A 21,510-nucleotide genomic window follows, 5' to 3' on the forward strand; every position below is an offset into this window, starting at 1 on the left:
GGGTTGGGTTGACTGCTAAAGTTATCAATTGGTTAAAATCATACTTAAAAGATAGAAGCTTCTTTGTTACCATGGGAAATTGTACCTCAACATCAATGTCCTTGACCTGTGGTGTCCCCCAGGGGTCGATCCTTGGACCATTACTATTCAACCTTTATATGCTCCCACTTGGACAAATTATCAAGAACAACTTAATTTTGTATCACTGCTATGCAGATGACACCCAAATTTATTTTGCTCTATCACTTAATGATTATGCCCCCCTTGAATGTCTCTACCAGTGTATCGACCAAATCAACAACTGGATGTCACAACATTTTCTCCAGCTGAACACAGATAAAACAGAAATAATTCTATTTGGGAAAAAAGATGAAAGACTCAGGATTATCACTGTTCTTGACACAAAGGGGATTAAAATAAAAGATATGGTTAAAAATCTTGGTGTTTTCATTGACAGCGAGCTAAACTTTGACAGTCACATGAAAGCAATCACTAAATCGTCATTTTATCACCTAAAAAACATTTCCAAACTAAGAGGACTTATGTCAAAAAATGGTCTGGAAAAAACTTATACATGCCTTCATCTCTAGTAGGGTTGATTACTGTAATGGCCTTTTCACAGGCCTGCCAAAAAAGACGATCAAACGACTTCAGCTGGTTCAAAATGCAGCGGCTAGGGTTCTCACACGAACAAAAAGAGCAGAGCACTTTACTCCAATTCTAAGGTCCCTTCACTGGCTTCCAGTAAGCTACAGAATTGACTTTAAAGCATTGCTGCTGGTGTACAAATCTCTAAATGGTACAGGGCCCAATTCTCTCTCTGATATGTTGCAGCGGCCTAACCCAATCAGATCTACCAGATCGCAGCAGCAAAAATTACTGGTAAAACCTGTTGTTAAAACAAAGTGTGGTGAAGCAGCTTTTAGCTACTATGCAGTACAGCTATGGAACCAACTCCCAGAGGACATTAAAAATGCTCCTGCTGTTGGCAGCTTCAAATCTAGATTAAAGACCAAGCTGTTTTCAGATGCTTTCTGCTAATTGATAAATATCATCATCTTTACATGTTTTAAACTTTACTTAACTTTCACAGTCTTTGCATGTCTTAAACTTTACTTAACTTTTATTCCATTTTATTCTGCTGTTTTTACTGAACTTTCTCTCTTCTTCCCCCTTTATTTTATGCAATTTTATTTTCTATTGTTTACTGTTTTGCTTTTATGCTGCCTATAAGAGCGTTTATGGACGACCTCACCATCACAGCAAGATCAGTGCCAGAAGGAAGATGGATTTTGGAGGACTTGATTGAGCTCATAAATTGGGCAAGAATGGAGTTCAAACCGGCAAAATCCAGAAGCCTTGTTCTGAAAAAGGGGCGTGTCCAGGAACGATTTCGCTTCAAGATTGGAGAGGACATTATTCCATCTGTCCAAGAAAAACCTGTGAAGTGCTTGGGGAAGTGGTTAAGTCAGACCTAAATGACAGACAGAGCGTGAAAGAGATGCTTAACCAAGCAGAAACCTGGATGACATCTCTGGAGAAGAGTGGTCTGCCGGGTAATTATAAGGCCTGGGGCTACCAACATGGGGTTCTCCCCAGACTGCTCTGGCCACTCCTGGTTTATGAGGTACCTGTTTCCACAGTGGAGAGGCTGGAGAGGAAGCTGAACACTTACTTGAGGAGATGGTTGGGTGTCCCAAGAAGCTTCTGCTCCATTGGCCTGTACAGCTCAGGCAGCAAGCTACAGCTGCCAATAACATCGGTGGTGGAGGAGTATAAGGTCGCAAAGATACGGCAGGCCATGATGCTACGAGATAGTAGAGATGAGAGAGTGCGGCAGGCGGGCATTGTTGTCAGAACAGGCCGGAAATGGTCAGCCAGTACAGCACTGAAGGAGGTGGAAGATCGACTGCATCATGCTGACATCATTGGGTCAGTAGCCCAGGGAAAGCTTGGGCTGGGTTGCTTCACCAGAACAAGCTGGAACAAAGCCGATCCAAAGGAGCGTCGAGGCTTGGTGCAAAGGGAGCTGCGGAAGGCAGAGGAAGAAAGCCGGCATGTCAAGGCCGTGGCCATGAGCAAACAAGGCAGCTGGACTAAATGGGAGGGAGCGAGGGAGAGAGCTTTATCTTGGCGGGACATCTGGAGCATGGAAGGCCACCGGATTAAGTTCCTGTTGCGTTCCACATATGATGTCCTGCCGACTCCATCGAACCTCTACACCTGGGGAATGGTAGAGAGCCCGAGCTGCAGGCTCTGCGGAAGGACAGCTAACCTAGAGCATGTCCTCTCCTCGTGTCACTCAAGCCTTGCAGACGGGAAGTTCCGATGGCAACATGACCAGATCCTCGCACAGTTGGTCGATGGTGTTGAGCAGGCGAGGAAAAAGGCAAGACAGCTTTCCAGGGGGCCTCGCTTCATCCATTTTGTCAGAGCGGGAGAAAGCTCTGTAGCAGGAGGGAGGAGCAAAGGGGTCCTTGCCACAGCAAGCGACTGGGAGATGCGGGCTGACCTGAAAAAGCAGCTCAAATTCCCAGAGGAGATAGCCCACACTAGCCTGAGACCAGACATTGTACTGTGGTCTAAAGGTACCAAACAGGTGGTGCTCATAGAACTGACGGTTCCCTGGGAAGAGAGGATAGAGGAGGCATATGAGCGTAAGCTTAAAAAATATCAAGCCCTCATCCTCGAGATCCAGCATAATGGATGGAAGGCCTGGAACTTGCCGGTGGAGGTGGGCTGCAGGGGTTTTGCTGGGCGGTCGCTCTGGAGAGCCCTTGGACTGTTGGGAATTGAAGGGTCAGCTAGGAAGCAGCTGGTGGCCAACACCACCAAGCGGGCAGAAGAAGCGTCACGCTGGATTTGGATCCAAAGGGAGGTGCGGTGGTAGAGCCGGCCTACTGAAGAACTGAAGGCATAGAGTTGGGTGGCGTTCAAGCGGGGGTAGAGCCAGGATGCTGGTTCTGCCGTCGAGCCCCTCCGAGGTGTCATGGGCTTAAATCGATGAAACACCAGTGAAGGGGGGTGCCCATTTGACAACCTGCTGAAGCCAGCCAACTCTTGTCTAGTTGTGGCATGCAGTCAAGCTTCGTCTTGGCTTAGGGAGGAGGGCGCCCTGCCACGCAGAGCCCCGCTGGTGCCTTGAGGGAAGGAGAAAGAGAGAGAGCGATGCCACTGGCTCACAGATGGTGCAGGGCCGAGTACCTGTAGAGGTGAGCCAGGTGCGATACCCCTATCGTATTTTGCATATTTACCTCTGTAAAGCACATTGAACTGCCACTGTGTATGAAATGCGCTATATAAATAAACTTGCCTTGCCATGCCTAAATCCTTTCAAGATCTTGCAACCTGACTTGATTTTGGTTGCTGGTCACAGTCCATGGTCAAACTGTGAGCAGAAGCTTTTTTTGAAGAAGCTCATTTGGGTGATAACAGATAGTGTGATTATAATTTTTTTTTTTTACATCGAGTCTGTTTTGTTGATGTAAAAACTGTTCATTGATGGAAACTTGAGTGCAAAACTGTTCATGACAACTGTAGTCCTCAGCCATAAAGCATCCCTGTACCAGCCATTTCCATCCTTTATTGGATGTGTTGTTTTCAGGACAGGAAGAAGCCTTTCCCTCGGTGATCTTCAAGGCTCCAGTCTTTTAAAACTACCTAATTTCCTGACATGGGATCCTTGGCCTGCTTCTCCTTCTTTTGACGCATGTTTCAGGAAGCAGATGTTGCTTTATTGTTCAGTGTGAGCAATTGGGTTGAGGTTGGTGAGAAGTGGTTCTTCAGAGCACATGGTGGCTTTTGGACCACCATGTTGAAGAAGGGAAGTAGGTGTGCATCCTTCTTTCACATTGTTAAAGCTATCCATGCTGACTTTGCTCAGTAGATAGAATACATTTTTCAGACTGGATGTTGGGATTTTCATCCCCCTGTGTAAATACTGTATGTGAGTGGGTCGAACTGAGGGCTTCAAAACAATAATCAAGAGAAAAGACATCTGTTCAAGGCAAAGTCACTGCCTCGTCACTATTTAGTGAAGCACCTCAGCAGCCATGACATTTTTTTTTCTTTGGCCAGTTAGCTCAGTTGGTTAGAGTGTGGTGCTAATAACACCAAGGTCACAGGTTCAAGCCCTGTACTGGCCAGTTCTCTCCTTTACAGGTCCTGTTGTTGTCAGGACAGGGGAAGCCTTTTTCTGTTGAGGGAAATGTTCTGCAAAACAAGAGCTTCTCTGGTTGTTTTGCAAAATGTCAATCGATTCCTTGTATCTGGATGTGCCATTGAAATACAGTAACTCAACTGATTGCAGGACGCAGGAAATTCAAATACACGCATGAGATTGCCTCAAAGAGAAGCACTAATGAATCTTGTAAAAATCAGTGCTCCTTTTTCAGTTCATCTAATTGTGCTTCATTTTGAAAGTAACTTCAATTTCATAAACTCTAAAAGGTATCTTTAGTTGCTTGAATCACTCAAAACCACTCCAAAACATAGCAATTACTGAAGGATCCAGGAAGGTAGTAGCCATTGTTAGGGTATGATAGACAGATAGATGGTCTTTTTCTTTGTATTTTCTCTTCTCTTATTCACCACTAAATAATACAGTCATTAGCTAACTGCTTTTCCAGAAAGTCCATAGTGAGAATTCACCAGTTGACCACTGTTTCATTCTGAGGGGACTGACTCAGGTGTTTTTGATTTAAAGTGCACAGGATCTGATCAGAACTTGAGCTTGTTCACAGCCCAACCCACACAATCCAATGTGGCAACAGAGGGTACGATGGATGGTCCATCACGCCATGTGAGTAGACCAAGTGAGTGTGAGGGAAATTTAATGGACGAACATTATTATTCTCTGTGTTCCTGTATGTTGAGCTCAAGTGACTTAATGGATGTACATTATTATTCTATGTGTTTCTGTATGTTACTGAGTTACTGAGAAGAGATGTTTTTCCACATGCTGTAATCCCTTTTCTGTGGCCTTGGTGGTAATGAGCAGGGTGCTTGAGTTCGTCCTAACTACGCATCTTCTCATGATGTAACCACCTTTCCTGACCTCAGTGGTCATGAGCAGGGAGCTTCAGCTCTCCTTAACTCGCATCCGCCTGCACATACCAGAGCACGCCAGGTGCACACGTTAACAAAGCTTCATAGAAAATCTTGAGCCAATCACGTGAAGACACAAGAAGTGAGCGAATGCTTTCAGAGTATAATAGATAACATTCCTAAAACACAACTCAGAGAGCGCGTACTCTCAGCATCATCAGAAGTGATTTCTTCTCTTTCCTTTCCTATTTTATATATCTTTATGTGATCTACTATAATAAATGACTGAAAAGACAATGGTTAAGCGTTTATTAGAAATTTCCATTGCATGAGTTAAACATTGTTGGTCAGTTATCACTCTGATTTGGTTCTAGGGGCACAGCCAATTATGGTTTCCATCCATCCATCCATTATCTGTAACCACTTATCTTGTACAGGGTCGCAAGCAAGGTGGGGCCTATCCCAGCTGACTATGGGCAAGAGGCAGGGCACACCCTGGACAAGTCACCAGATCATCACAGGGCTAACACATAAAGACAAACAACCATTCACACCTACAGTCAATTTAGACCCACCAATTAACCTAACCTGCATGTCTTCAGGGGAAAACAGAGCACCCAGAGGAAACCCACACAGGCACAGGAAGAACATGCATACTCCACACAGAAAGGCCCCCATCAGCCACTGGGCTCAAACCCAGAACATGCTGGCTGTGAGGCGACAGCGTTAACCACTACATGACTGTGCCACCGCCAACTGTTCTAATGCTCCCCGAGCCACCATGTTGCACCCAAATCCAGACCTATAGTGCCCAATATCATTGAAGCTGTGATGGTACTGGAATAAACCTCAGATCCAAAATTGCAGAAGTGGACCATACCTATCTTGAAGAGAACTTGTTCCATGTTGATGGAAACAAAGGGTTTGGGATATGTAAGCTTGCTCAAAAGCAGCCTTCAGGTGAAATATAATATTTAAAGAGGTACAAAGAGCAGCTTCAGAGGTTCCACTGAGAGTTGAACTCAGACCACTGGATTCAGAGTCCGGAGTGCTAACCATTACACCATGGAACCAAGACACAGCTGCAAGATTGTTTTTATCATCAAATTACTGCCATATAACTGACCTCGCTCTGGCAAAAAATTTAGCACCCACTTGGTCAAAGGTGTACACAAACCACCAATCCCCATACCCAGGAATGAATCAGGGACTTTCAGTCTTACGCGCTCCCTACTGAGCTATTTCAGCACACCCTACAGGGTTTAACTCATGGCTTCTTCCATGCAGTCGGATACAGTCTTTGGCCCTTGTGAAATGTATGCAGCAAGCAGAAATTTGTTTTTGAGATCACATTCCATTATATTACATTATAGGCATTAAGCAGATGCACAACATCAACTCATCAGACTTGGAGGTAGACCGCCAGATTCAAGCTGCCACCAAAGCCTTCGGTGCTTTACAAAAGCAACTATGGTCTCGCCATGACATCAAGAGAACCAGCAAGTTGAAAGTATACAACGCCACAGTCTTATCACCTCTGCTTTATGCCAACGAATGTATGAGGCTCTACGGTAAACACTTCAAGTATCTGACCAGGCTACAACTGTGACCCCTGCATCAAATCCTCAAAATAAGATGGCAGGACAAGGTCCCCGATGTAGAAGTCCTCAGGCGAGCCAAAACAGTAAGCGTGGAAACCCTTATCACAGCCTCCCAACTTCGTTGGGCTGGGCACGTCTGGCGCACGCTTGACACGCGACTACCCGAAGCCGTTTTCTATGGAGAACTGAGCCTAGGAAAGAGGCTGACAGAAACAAGGAGGACAGAAACTGAGGTACAAAGACGTTTGGAAGAGGAACATGAAGAATGCCGTCATTATCGATCAGACGTAAGAAAGGAATGCCTCGGTTAGAGCAACATAGCGAAGCAAAGTTAAAAGCTCAGTGTTTGAAATTGAAGACAAGCATCAAAGGGAGTATAGGAGAGCTCACAAAACTAGACATTCCATAGCACCTCAACCGGGACATTCATGCCACCACTGCGGACGACTTTGTCGCTCTGGTGCGGGTCTCGCGGCTCATCTGTGTTTCTGTGCATCCTACTGAAGCAGGCATCATCGCTAGCAATGGACAGCCAACAAAGGGTTGCAGACAACTGACACCATTGGTGGGGCCCCTTTGGCTATTCTGTTATAAGAGCAGGGCTGCCTGAGACTGATGACCCAGGACTAAGCGTGCAATGGTTGACAGAAATGATTTCGAGTAATCCTGACAAGTCCATTGTGCACTTGTGCAATGAGCTAAGACTGTTGCATGATGCAAACACTGGTGAGGCATTCCCAAACCCAGTTGTACGGGTGAATAGTTTCAAACGGGACATGGATCATCGCCGATGAGGCATTCGTGAAACTTATGTTGAAAAGTCCAACATGAGAAGACTGATGGCAAACGACAGGGGGGGATGAAGTGCTAGGAACCTGTCTCTATCGCTGTAACGGTCCCTATACATGGTGCAAATTGACATGGGACAGAATAAGAAAAGAAACTGGAAACACCTGGATTTGTCTGGACTGAAATGGGTGACACATTTTTACTACTGATGTGCTTCCTCTTGTTTAGCAAGCCAGCCATGCTTCTGCTGCATCCTTGTGTGTACTCTCAATTAATGGGATCTTGGAAATTTTGGTGTTAGAAGAAATCTGCTTTCCCCTCTCTGCTAAACACATGCAATCGCAAATTTCAAAAGCCCCTGGACAAAGCCTTTCTCTCATCAAATTTGACACACAAACACTTGCTTAAGAGTCCAGTGCCTCATCGATGAGGCCAGTGTGGCATAGGTCTTAACCTCAAATGACCAGCATCAATAGCACTAACACTCATGTGAAGGGGAAACAAAAGCCATCTTGGCCATCTTTCTATTTGGGGCATGAAGCCCCTATTAGCCCCCGTTCTATTAGATATCTGCGTGAACGCAGGTTCATGTCACCTTTGCATTCTTCACAAAATCTGTATGGCTTTACTGATTTTACTGCTTTCAACAAGGGCTGTAACTTCATTGTCTTTGTATGTGATTCAAGTTAGGGAGTAGGACCTGTGATTCCCAGGAGAGATGCTACACTGTGTCCACTATCATAACTAGCAAGAAAATCTTGTGTTTATTTCTCCATGATTTATGACTATTACAATGATTCCATTCACTATATTCTACTGGAAAGAAGGCATCCAAAAACAAAACAAAACAAAAACAGGTTCATGGGTGACTTATTATTTACAGGCCCCCGGGGCCATATTCTGAGTTTCTTTCTGAATTTGCAGATTTTATCTCAGATCTGGTTATTTACTTAGACAAAACTTTAGTTGTCGGAGAGTTTAATATTCACTTCGATAACCCAGAAGACCCTTTGAAAACAGCGTTTGTGTCCATTTTAGATTCAGTAGGGATTAATCAGAATGTCATAGGACCGACCCATAATGGTCGTCACACCCTCGATCTAATACTAACATTCGGGTTAAATGTAGAAAATATAGTCATACTTCCACAGTCTGAAGTTATCTCAGATCATTATCTCATCTCATTCAAAATATGTCTGAGTAATACTAATGCACCTCACCACGCTACTGTATTAAATGTACATTCACGTCAACTACTGCACAGAGCTTTATAAATTATCTCCCAGAGTTATCAACTTTGATTGGGTCACTGTTGGCCCCTGCAGAACTTGATCAGGGAACTGAATGCTTAGCGTCAACGTTTTGCCATACTTGACCTCATTATCCGCCATAAGCTAATGTAGCTCCTCTTAAAAGTAAAATGTTCAGAGACAAAAAAATTGCACCCTGGTATAATGAAGACACTCACACTTTAAAACAGACCACTTGAAAATTGGAATGTAAATGGCGTCAAACAAAATTGGTAGCTTTCAAATTAGCATGGAAGGAGAGCTTCCTGAAGTATAGAAAAGCTCTTAGTGCTGCTAGATCAACTTATCTCTCCTCCCTAATAGAAGATAACAAAAATAATCCTAGATTCCTGTTTAATACTGTAGCAATATTAACCAGGAAAAAGTCCACTATAGACATGTGCATACCTGTAGTATGTAGTAGCAACGACTTCATGAATTTCTTTCATGACAAAATTGAGAATATCCGACAAAAAACTCAAATTACTAATTTAAGGTCAGACAATGTAAGAGACCCTGCAGTTAACTGATAGAACTGTATCAGATCAGCAATTAGAATGTTTTACTCCCCTTAGAGAAATTGAATTACTTCCATTAATCTCCACATCAAAAGCCTCAACTTGTGTACCCAGGGGCGCCGCTAGAAATCTTGGGCCCTATGAAAGATTACAATTTAGGCACCCCCCGGTAAAATTTTCAAGCTCAAGCAACTGAATTTGAAGTCTGTTTTTGGCTGGCACTTCTACTTTACTACGCGTGTGATCAGCTACCTAGAAATCCACTAAGTGTTTTTGGTTTCTTTTAGGCATCACACATTTATTAGAAAACACAGCAAATGTTCAAATATTCAAGTTAAATACCTAGCAACAGTATCAATAAATCCACACTTGAACAATAGCAATGATATCTATGACCACAGCTAATGTGCAAAATATTAAAGTTAAATACTTAATATCAACAAATCCACACATGAACAATGGCAAAACACCTAGACTTAATTATACAATAAAGATACCTATGAAAAAAGGTGATTTTTTTTTCATGCACAGTGTGATATCCAGACTTCATAATTTATCACACCTGCTCCTGCTTAGCAACTTCTAGAATGTTCACCTCTGTTGCACACATAGAGAAACTGACAGCTGCTCTAAACTGCGCTAATCCCGCTCCCAGAATCAGACTGTACCATTAGTAAAAAGGGTGGAGGGGTGAAATGACAATATCATAAATAATTCAAGAAAAATGTTATAGCAAATCATAACCATGTATAATTTGCATATTTTAACAGATGAAATGAAATATTTTATTTCAAAAACTTACACAAGGCAATACTATTAAAATAATATTAATATCCCTCACAGTGCCCCCCTGTCAGTGCCAGGCCCTTACAATCGTCCTAACTTCCCCCCCCCCCAGCATTGCCACTGTGTGTACCAGATCCCTTGCCTACATGTGTATTCAAAAAGATAATACCCAAAGTAATTGCACCACTTCTAAAAATAATAAATTCTTCTCTTAGGATTGGCTATGTACCCAAATCCTTTAAACTAGCAGTTATTGATTAAAAAACCTGACCTTGATCCCTGTCAGCTGTCTAATATCAAAACTCCCCTTTATCTCCAAGATCCTTGAAAAAGCTGTGGCACAGCAGTTTGCTCATATTTACATAGGAATAACATCCATGAAATGTATCAGTTAGGATTTAGACCTCATCATAGCACAGAGACAGCACTGGTTAAAGTAGTAAATGACCTACTGTTGGTGTCTGATCAGGGCTGTCTCGCTGCTTGTGTTGCTTGACCTTCATGCAGCATTTGATACCGCTGATCATTCCATTCTTCTGGATAGACTAGAAAATGTTGTGGGAGTTAAGGGAACGGCCCTCTCCTGGCTCAGCTCTAATTTAACTGATCGCTATTAGTATGTTGATGTAAATGGTGCTTTTTCTAGACATACTGAGGTAAAGTTACAAGGTTCTGTCTTGGGTCCACTGCTTTTTTCTTTATATATGTTACCTCTGGGTGATATTATTCATAAACACTGTATTATTTTCCACTGTTGTGCTGATGACACACAGTTGTGTGGTTCTGCAAAACCTGATGAGAGACACCAGCTTAATAGAACTGAGTAATGTATGAAGGACAGACACTGGATGCTTATTAACTTCCTTCTGCTTAACTCTGACAAGACTGAAGCACTTGTACTCGGACCACATGCAGCTAGAAGTAAGCTTTCTGATTACACAGTAACTCTGGATGGCCTTTCTGTTTCTTCACGTGCAGCAGTAAAAGACCTCGGAGTGATTATTGACCCCAGTCTTTCATTTGAAAATCACATTGATAACATTACCTGGATAGCTTTCTTTCATCTCAGAAATATTGCTAAGATAAGAAATTTAATGTCACTCCATGATGCGGAAAAAAACTAGTTCATGCTTTTGTTACCTCCAGGTTTTATTATTGTAATGCCTTACTGTCTGGATGTTCCTATAAGTGCATGAACAAGCTCCAGTTAGTTCAAAATGCAGCAGCAAGAGTCCTTACTAGAACTAGAAAATATGACCACATCACACCTGTCTTATCCACACTGCATTGGCTCCCAATCAAATTTCGTATCGATTATAAAATACTACTATTGACCTTTAAAGCACTGAATAGTCTCGCGCCACAGTACCTGAGTGAACTTTTGCTCCTCTATGACCCACCATGCCTACTTAGATCAAAGGGTGCAGGCTATCTGCTGGTTTCTCGTATAGTGAAGGTTGCATCAAGGGGCAGAGCCTTTTCTTACAAAGCCCTACAGTTATGGAACAGCCTTCCAAGTAGTGTTCGGGAATCAGACACAGTCTCAGCATTTAAGTCTCGGCTGAAAACATATCTGTTTAGTCAAGCCTTTTGTTAATTGTGTTTATGAGGTAAAGGTGTAGATCTGGAGGGTCCTCAGACATAGAGTCTTTGGTAAACTGGGATGTATGGATGCTGTCAGTCCCCCACTCGCTTGCTCACTCGAGTCTGTTGACGATGTAGTGGCTGGCTGTTTTATGTCCCGGGGCTCCCTCATGCCTACAGTAGAAGCCATTCATTTGTTTGCCTATTTCCATGCCCTCACCATGCTTGGTCCGTGCGGGGTCCGTGCGAGGGCCGTGCCCGTATCGTAATCCCCCACACATGACGTGTTTATGAAGCCTGGACTGGCAACGCCCCTTAAAAAACACAGCTGCAATACCATTTTTTTCCACGAGGAGGAGCAGTGATTTGTGAAGTTGCATTGACAAGCCAGATCAACATTTCTGAAGAGGATGGCAATAAACCAGAGTTTAAGTCCCATTGAAGGAAGTGCAGTTTTCTCGCTTACCATGTCCAAAACCTGACTTGAGCTGAGGCGATATTACGCCAATACGGTGCATTGCTCTAAACGTTGGTGGTATGTCTGGGTTGTTATTCATTTGTTCAATAATGCTGATTTGTTTACAGTGAGTCACGATGATTAACTATGCAATATTAGTTAGCTGTACGGCCTTGTAATGTCTGTCATTCATTTGTTATAACAGACAGACAGTTGACGTGGATTATTCAGGCATCGCATGGGGAAAACAATACGAACATAAACACTTCTCAAAACATCCACTTCAACATGTTCCAGGTTTCCTACAAAACTGGCATGACTTTCCCTTTGTGTTGGGCAATGTATCAACATCAGGTTATTTGAGCTGTTGCTCATTTTATTGGCGACTGTTTGCCTACATCTGGCGCTGCGCATATGTGGAGTACAATGGTAAAATAATGTGTTCTTACTTCCCTTTTCTGTTTGCGCATTCCCATTATATTCACCAGTTATTTAATTTTATTAAACGCGGATTGATTTTGTCATTATGTCACACGAAGTTTGCTCCGAGCTAAGCTGGCAATTTAGAAGCACTTCTCCATAAGCAAACAGAGAGAGGGGAGGGGCGCTGCACAGATGCAGCTCTGCGTATTCTGATTAATGCAAGAACAAGATAAGTAATAGTAAATAGCTGCAGCTGGCTCCTGCTGGGGCTCAGCGCTTGCACTGGCTATGTTTCTGTTTTCATCTTTAAAAAATCTTTATCTCAAACAATCTCAACAATCATAGCTTGCTACTGGTAACCTCATAATAATCTACAGCACAATTGGTCTGTTTCTTAGCACAGGGTGCAGCAGGGTGTCCTGGGAAAGTGAAGTGTGTATTGTAGCTGGCTGACGAGACAGCAGCAAGACCACTAAAGTCCGCAACGCGACTGCTTTTCACTAACCTGGAATGAGTGAAACATTACGCGCTCATATCAAAGACGTGTACTTCTGGACAGGGCCGGCTCTAGGTCTTTGGCTGCCCTAGGCGAGATTGAGTTTTAGCGCCCCCCCCCCCCCCCCCCCCCCAGAAAAAAACCCTCTAATAACATCTAAATAACACTTTAATCTAATCACTCTATTCTATTACTTTTAAACAATGTACAGTGCATGGACAATAAACAAGAAGTCATTTTTATCTTTTTCATTATTGTTATTATTGTTAATCATTATTCACATAAAGTGTCACAAAGTAAAATGACCACACAAATTCAATACATATCTCCATATAATGGGCAAAAACTCTTCTGCACCCTGTTCAAAGTGTAGTGCATGGACAATAAACAAGAAATTATTTTTAGTTTCTTTTTTGCTATTAAAAGTTAAGTCATCTCTGAAGAATTAACAAATTAAATGAATAAAAAATTCTACAATTCTAAATTGTGCAAACTTAAGCACCCTGTTAGGACATCAATGGGCTGTATTTTCAAACAAAAATGCTATTATGGGTACTTTGTTATTGAAGTAACATTACAATGGGACTCGTCTGGTCTTCCTAATGGCAAATTCCTTGATAATATCTCATCTCATCTCATTATCTCTAGCCGCTTTATCCTTCTACAGGGTCGCAGGCAAGCTGGAGCCTATCCCAGCTGACTACAGGCGAAAGGCGGGGTACACCCTGGACAAGTCGCCAGGTCATCACAGGGCTGACACATAGACACAGACAACCATCCACACTCACATTCACACCTACGGTCAATTTAGAGTCACCAGTTAACCTAACTTGCATGTCTTTGGACTGTGGGGGAAACCGGAGCACCCGGAGGAAACCCACGCGGACACGGGGAGAACATGCAAACTCCACACAGAAAGGCCCTCGCCGGCCCCGGGGCTCGAACCCAGGACCTTCTTGCTGTGAGGCGACAGCGCTAACCACTACACCACCGTGCCGCCCCCTTGATAATATCATCAAATGATATTTCTCTTGAGATCTCTCGGTTGATGCTCATCAGAGCAAGCCCATTCAGACGTTCTTGACTCATTGTTGACCTTAAGTATGTCTTCAGCAGTTTTAATTTTGAAAAGATTCTTTCAGCAGAAGCTACTGTCACAGGTAGTGTAACAGCAGAGGTAAGGAGCACGTATTTCTACATCCCCAGCCGCATCAGAGGTGTTGCAAAAAAGGTTTTCAACCTTTCATGCACCAGGGTGCACTTTTTTCAATGAAAAAATCTCAAGGCACATCACCAATAGAAAATGTTGACTGAAACTAAAATGCTGTTGCCAATATTTACAATATACAGTCATTTTATAATTTTCCACGGTACACTTGGTGATCTCTCACGGCACACTAGTGTTCCGCGGTACTAGAGTTCGGCAGCACAGTGGTTGAAAACACTGTACACCACTGATGCACTTGGTAACGTCTCCATTCAATAACTCCATCCCTCCTTTTTGGTGGGGTTTTGGTCACCCTTGGCGCCCCTGGGCACACTGCACTCTAGGCAGTTGCCAGCGCTGGTAAAGAGAACACATCTGAGTGCTTGTTTCGTTTCCCTGCAGTCTTGACGCACTGAGATTGTTTCTTGTTTTCAACGCATTTATTATATTTTCCTCCAGGAAGCTCTTCACAACATGGTTGCTTGAATGAGCTGCTAAACTGTCATTTTAATGAGAACACAGATCAACAAAGCAACTTTGTTTTATTAAAAAAAAAACGTACCAGGCACCATTGGAATATCTTGCTGCGAAACGTGTTCGGTGCATAAAAGACCTTACTTCAGCCCAGACTGCTCAACGACACCGACAGACTGCTCTAAGTGCAGCCATATTCAAAACAAGCAACAGATCTATGTCAGTTATCTACGTTATGCAAAAACACTCTTTAGCCAACAACACTTAGGCTATTACATGGCCAAAACAGAGAATAGCCGCAGATGCACACTTGAGCGCTTATTGTTTCATGATTAACAACCACCACCCCACCCCACCCCACCCTGCTTTTTTTGACAAATCGCACCCTGACAACATGCTTTGCTGTACAATTAAATTAGGCTAAGACATTATAATGCTGACTCGTTTTCAGAATAGTGGAAGTCATAATTTTTCTCCCCCCGTTTCTGCGCCCCTGGATGGATGCAGCGCCCTTAGCATTTGCCTATATTGCCTATGCCAGGGGCCGGCTCTGAACACAACACAACTGTTGAACGCAACACATTTCTAAAAGACTAGTAAAACTGTTCCCCAGATTTGCGTTTGTTTAGCTCAGAGCACTGACATTTACATCTGAAAGCCGCTCCTAATTGGGGGGGGGGGACATGGGGGGGGACATGGGGGGCCAGTTGCCACGTCACTTTGTGTCAGTTTGGAGTCAGATTTATGTAATTATGTAATTGATTAAGTAAGAGACTCAATAACTCTAAAACTAATTAAAGTGAGCCGTCTGGAATACCAATTCACAGCGGCTCTTTGGAATTAAAAGTTGCGTGACTCGCTCTTTAGTTTGAGTGTCCTGCGTCACTCGGTATAACCTATCCTTCATAATCGTGAAGTAGGGGAAGGACGGGGTGGCGTTCGGCTGGAGCGTTTGACCATCGATTACTCTCACTTGGTCAAACACATGTCGCAGAGTCTCGTCTCGCGACTGATCTAATGAGAAATCCGCGAGGGATTCCCCAATAGAAAGAGGAGGAGCCGGCAGCTCCTCACTCTGACGTGGAGATGACATGGACGGCTCTGTGACAGCTGCTCCCACCAGAGCGACACCGGGACCTCCCCCTGTCAAATGGCAGGACCCACTCTCTACTAAGCATCTCATTAAATCCCGAAATCCCGGCCAATCCGTCCCCAAAATTACAGAGTGGGTAAGGTGAGGATTAACCGCCGCCTTCACTATAAATTTTTCCCCTCGGAAAAAAATGTGGACCGACACCAAAGGGTAGCTGTGAACATCCCTGTGCACACACAACACCTTCACCCCCTGTGCTCCCCCCAATGCCTCGTTTTGAACCAGGCTTTGGTGAATTGAGGTCTGGTTACAACCAGAATCCACCAACGCCTGATATGTATCCCCTTGGATACTCACCGGTATGCGATACGCTCCGGCCCGATCGAGGGCGGCCTCTGGCGCGTCGGGGATCCGAACCACCGCACCCACTTCCATCGCTGTGCACTGCTGTTGAAGGTGGCCCGGCTCCCCGCAGCGCCAGCAGACCGGCCCGGGCTTTCCCTCTGCACCGGTGTTCTGGGGCTCACTCACCTGAGGTGGGGGAGAGACAGACACAGAAGGGAGAAACGGGAGGGCACCGCAGGTGCGGCGGGCCGGCTGGGGAGGCGCCAGCCCCCGCCTTTGTGGTTGGGGAATGGGGCGAGGACGGGACACAGGAGGAGGGGGAGAGAGAGAGAAGAGGAGAGAAGAGAAGATGCCGTCTGCTGTCCTGCCACCAGGACAGCCGCTAAATGGTCCTCCGCCAGCTCGACTGCCCGATCCAGCGACGCCAGGCGGTGGCACTGGACCCACTCAGTGGTTCCTGCTGGCAAGCGAGCGATGAACTGTTCCAGCACCACCTGGTCGATGATTCCCTCGGCGTCGCGGTTGTCGGCCATCAACCACCACCAGCAGGCGTCCCGGAGCTGCTGGCCAAACGCGAACGGCCAGCCAACTTCCTCCAAGCGCAACGCGCGGAAGCGCTGGCGCTGCCGTTCTGGGGTGTGCCCCACGCGCTGGAGGATGGCCCGGCGGAGGGCCGCGTAGGCCAGCCAGCGGTCGGCGGGGAGCTGTAGCGTGGCCAGCTGTGCCTCTCCCATTAGCAGGGGGAGGAGGCGCGCTGCGCGCTGCTCCATTGGCCACCCCGAGGCTTCGGCGACTTCCTCAAAGAGTGTGATGAACGCCTCGGGGTCGTCCTGCGGGCACACCTTCGTGACGGTGAGGGGAGACGGACCCGCGGTAGGAGCGCTGGTGGACCCCGCCGACACGAGGAGGTGCCGGAACGCCTCTCGATCTTCTTGTTGGGCCAGCACCAGGGCCTCAAAGCGTCGCTCTTGCTCCTTCCAGGGGGTGACGAGCGCCTGGTGCTGGCTTTGCTGGGCCGTGGCGAGGGCGTGGACCAGGTCGGTGAACGGGGAGGACTCCATGGGGCTGCTCAGCTGGTGCTCCACTTTCCCGGGTTTCGGCACCACTATAACAGTTCTAACGTAGGGTGGAGCACAGAGGACGGCAGGACAGAGAACAGGTTCGTACACAGGGGCTTTTATTGCCATGCTTTTCAGCAAACAATAGCTTAATCAAACAGACACAAGCAACCAGGGTCTGGTTCGGGGATGAGATCCTCTGCTCTCGCTCTCCCTCCTTAAATAGGGCGCGGTCACTGGGAAGACACAGACAAACACAGGTTAATTGCCGTCAGGTGTAGTGATTCTGCCACTTACCTTCCCTGACTCCGCCCTCCTGTCACAGACCGGCTCTTGACCACGCCCCCACTGCCACACATATCAAATGTTGAAACTGAGAAATTTTATTGTTGTTTGAAAAAGATATGCTAATTTTGAATTTGATGACAGGAACACATTTCAAAAAGTTGGAACAGGGGCATGTTTACCACTGTGCTGCATCACTTCTTGTTTTAACAAAACTCTGTAAATGTTTGGGAAGTGAGGAGAACAAATGCTGTAGTTTTGAAAGAGAAATGTTGTCCCATTCTTGCCTGATTATAGGATTTCAGTTGCTCAAGCGGGGCGGCACGGTGGTGTAGTGGTTAGTGCTGTCGCCTCACAGCAAGAAGGTCTGGGTTTGGGCCCCATGGCCGGCGAGGGCCTTTCTGTGTGGAGTTTGCATGTTCTCACCGTGTCTGCGTGGGTTTCCTCCGGGTGCTCTGGTTTCCCCCACAGTCCGAAGACATGTAGGTTAGGTTAACTGGTGACTCTAAATTGACTGTAGGTGTGAGTGTGAATGGTTGTCTGTGTCTATGTGTCAGCCCTGTGATGACCTGGCGACTTGTCCAGGGTGTACCCTGCCTTTCGCCTGTAGTCAGCTGGGATAGGCTCCAGCTTGCCTGCGACCCTGTAGAACAGGATAAAGTGGCTAGAGATATAATGAGATGAGTTGCTCAAGCATTTGGAGTCTCATTTATCGTATTTTGCATTTCATAATGCACCAACTGTTTCCAATGGTAACATTTTCCAAGTGACCTGATGGACAAAATTCTGGTAACATTTTCAAAGTGAGCTGATGGACAAAATTCTTCACGTTCTAAGAGAAAATACATATGATATGGATCAATATAGCTCATCTTAGAGCCTGCACAGCTCAGTAGATAGGACCAGGGTTCAACATTCTTTGAGTTACATTTAGCATTTTCTGAACCTAAAGCGTCCTTCAAAAAGGCCACCGAAACCTGTTTTCTGAAAGCTATCTCTGACAAAGCTCAGCTCACAGTCTGACCATGGGCTGTGACCAGCAACCAAAATCAAATCAGGTTGCAAGATCTTGAAAGCATTTAGCTGCAAATTTGCGCTTAATAAGTAAAACTGCCTTGGGATGAGCAGAGAAAATGCAATCATGACAAAATATTTAACGATTTCATGAGCAGATGACCATTTGCAGATGGATCTTTGACTTTCTGACAGGCAGACCCCAGGTGGTGATAATCGGTAGCCACACGTCCTCCTCGCTTATCCTGAACACAGGTGCGCCACTGGGCTGTGTGCTCAGTCCCCTCATGTACTCCTTGTTCGCCCATGACTGCACTGCTAAATACAGCGCCAACATTGTCATCAAGATTGCTGACGACACAACCATCTTGGGCCTCCTTACGGACAACGATGAGACGACATGCAGAGAGGAAGTGAAGGCGTTAGCCAGCTGGTGCCAGAACAACAACCTCTCTCTCAACCTCAGGAAAACTAAGGAGCTGATAGTGGACTACAGGAGACAGCAAGGGAGGACACACTAGGCCATCTACATCAACGAGGATGAGGTCGAACGGGTCAGCAGCTTCAAGTTCCACACTGTGGTCAGGAATGCTCGCCAGCGGCTGTGCTTCCTGAGGAGGCTGAAGAAGTTTGGCATGAAGGCAAACATCATTTCAAACTACTACAGGTCCACAATCTACATATCACAAGACTCTGTTTATATCACAAGACTCCGTTTACATATCACCAACATATCTCAAGACTCTGTTTACATATCACCAAAGCATTTATATATTTAATGTTTCCACATTTACCCACAAATATCAAAACTCTATTTACATGGTCAGTACTTCATTGGTCTTCAAAAAAGTGCAATTACTGGTAGCCACACGTGTCAATTTTTCTGATGTGCAATACAGGTGCTTATGCTACACCCCCTCCCCACACTACCACCCTGAGACAATGCATGCATACATCTCAGTTATTTCTATTTTCACTTGAATTTAACTTCCGTTGTTTTTTTTTATCTTTAGGACTTTGAATCTTTTTTTAACTGATATTCTGTTAAACTCCTGTTGGGCCCCAGTGCTGAGAGACTTGTTTCTGGTTCTTATCTGGTCCACTGCATTTCATTGCAAGTTGGCCATGTGTTAACATAAAATGAGCAATGAAAATGAACTGAACTGAACTAAAAAGCTGACTGTTCTCACAACACCAGGCCAAAAGTGGGCCAGGATGGCCCAATCCATGTCTAGCCACTTAGTTTGTGGCAACGCGATCAGGCACTCTGCCCTTGGGTGGTGGAGTGCTGTGATAGTATAGTGGTTAGTACTCTGCGTTATGACTTCAGCAACCCTGGTTTGAAGCTGGGTCATGGCATTGTGCTTTCCATCTCACTATTGAACAGTGACTAAATGGAAATTCGTACGTAGTTTGGATCTCACTTATCATGGCTCTGCTTGGGTCAGTGGTGCAATGGATAACAGGGCTGACTACAAATTAGAAGATTCCTTGTCAGATGCTTGGCTGACCACAAAATGCTTCAACCAGCAGCTGGTTTTCTGGTAAGGGAACACAGATAACTCAGAGTCTGGAGAGCTGTAATCAGAGAAGCGATTGGATTCTGTTCTGGCATCTCCGTAACCCTGGTCGGAATCTGGGTTATATCATAGATTTTTCAGTTTCACTGAGTCACTCTTCATCTCTGAGTTTATCCATGGATTGCAACTGTTAGCATGGCTTGTGAGGGATAGCAAAATGAGAAAGGATCACCACTGCCTGAAACCTTACGTAGGCTTGGGGCACGATGGTTGGTGCGTGTGACCTCGGATCAGACGCTTCTCGCATTGCTGCTTGGTTCTCTCTTACCCCATACAGCACTTTGTACAAGACTTGTTGTTCACACTGACAAAGGTGGAAGCTTCTGCTCAGAGTCTGACCATGGGCTGTGACCAGCAACCCTTTGAGAGAGGGAACATTTTCTTACAAATAACATCTCCACTCAGTTCTGCATCACTCTTACAGTGGTGCTTGGAACTTTGTGAACCCTTTAGAATTTTCTATATTTCTGCATAAATATGACCTAAAACATCATCAGATTTTCACACACGTCCTAAAAGTAGATAAAGAGAACCCAGTTAAACAAATTAGACAAAAGTATTATACTTGGTTATTTATTTATTGAGGAAAATGATCCAATATTAGATATCTGTCAGTGGCAAAAGTATATCAACCTTTGCTTTCAGTATCTGATGTGACCCCCTTGTGCAGCAATAACTGCAACTAAACATTTCCGGTAACTGTTGATCGGTCCTGCACACTGGCTTGGAGGAATTTTAGCCCATTCCTCCATACAGAACAGCTTCAACTCTGGGAAGCTGGTGGGTTTCCTCACATGAACTGCTCGCTTCAGGTCCTTCCACAATATTTCCATTGGATTAAGGTCAGGACTTTGACTTGGCCATTCCAAAACATTAACTTTATTCTTTAACCATTCTGTGGTAGAACGATTTGTGTGCTTAGGGTCTTGCTGCCTGACCCACCTTCTCTTGAGATTCAGTTCATGGACAGATGTCCTGACATTTTCCTTTAGAAATCGCTGGCATAATTCAGAATTCATTGTTCCTTCAATGATGGCAAGCCGTGCTGGCCCAGATGCAGCAAAACAGGCCCAAACCATGATACTACCACCACCATGTTTCACAGATGGGATTATTTTATTAGGCTGGAATGCAGTGTTTTCCTTTCTCCAAACATAACGCTTCTCATTTAAACCAAAAAGTTCTATTTTGGTCTCATCCATCTACAGAATATTTTTCCAGTAGCCTTCTGGCTTGTCCATGTGATCTTTAGCAAATTGCAGATGAGCAGCAATGTTCTTTTTGGAGATCAGTGGCTTTCTCCTTGCAACCCTGCTATGCACACCATTGTTGTTCAGTGTTCTCCTGATGGTGGACTCATGAACGTTAGCCAATGTGAGAGAGGCCTTCTTTTGCTTAGGAGTTACCCTGGGTCCTTTGTGACCTCGCCGATTATTACACACCTTGCTCTTGGAATGATCTTTGT

The 21,510-nt window shown here is 45.0% G+C and overlaps 2 non-coding genes across 2 annotated transcripts; one reads left to right on the forward strand and one right to left on the reverse strand.

Annotated features, from left to right (window-relative positions):
• The first annotated feature begins 4,071 nt into the window (after nucleotides 1–4,071).
• trnai-aau (transfer RNA isoleucine (anticodon AAU)) lies at nucleotides 4,072–4,145 on the forward strand. The gene has a single exon. It is a non-coding gene; the product is annotated as a tRNA-Ile (tRNA).
• A 1,902-nt stretch (nucleotides 4,146–6,047) lies between these two features.
• trnaq-cug (transfer RNA glutamine (anticodon CUG)) lies at nucleotides 6,048–6,119 on the reverse strand. The gene has a single exon. It is a non-coding gene; the product is annotated as a tRNA-Gln (tRNA).
• Nucleotides 6,120–21,510: the final 15,391 nt, after the last annotated feature.

The sequence above is a fragment of the Neoarius graeffei genome, chromosome 18, assembly GCF_027579695.1.
Source record: "Neoarius graeffei isolate fNeoGra1 chromosome 18, fNeoGra1.pri, whole genome shotgun sequence".
Lineage (NCBI taxonomy): Eukaryota > Metazoa > Chordata > Actinopteri > Siluriformes > Ariidae > Neoarius > Neoarius graeffei.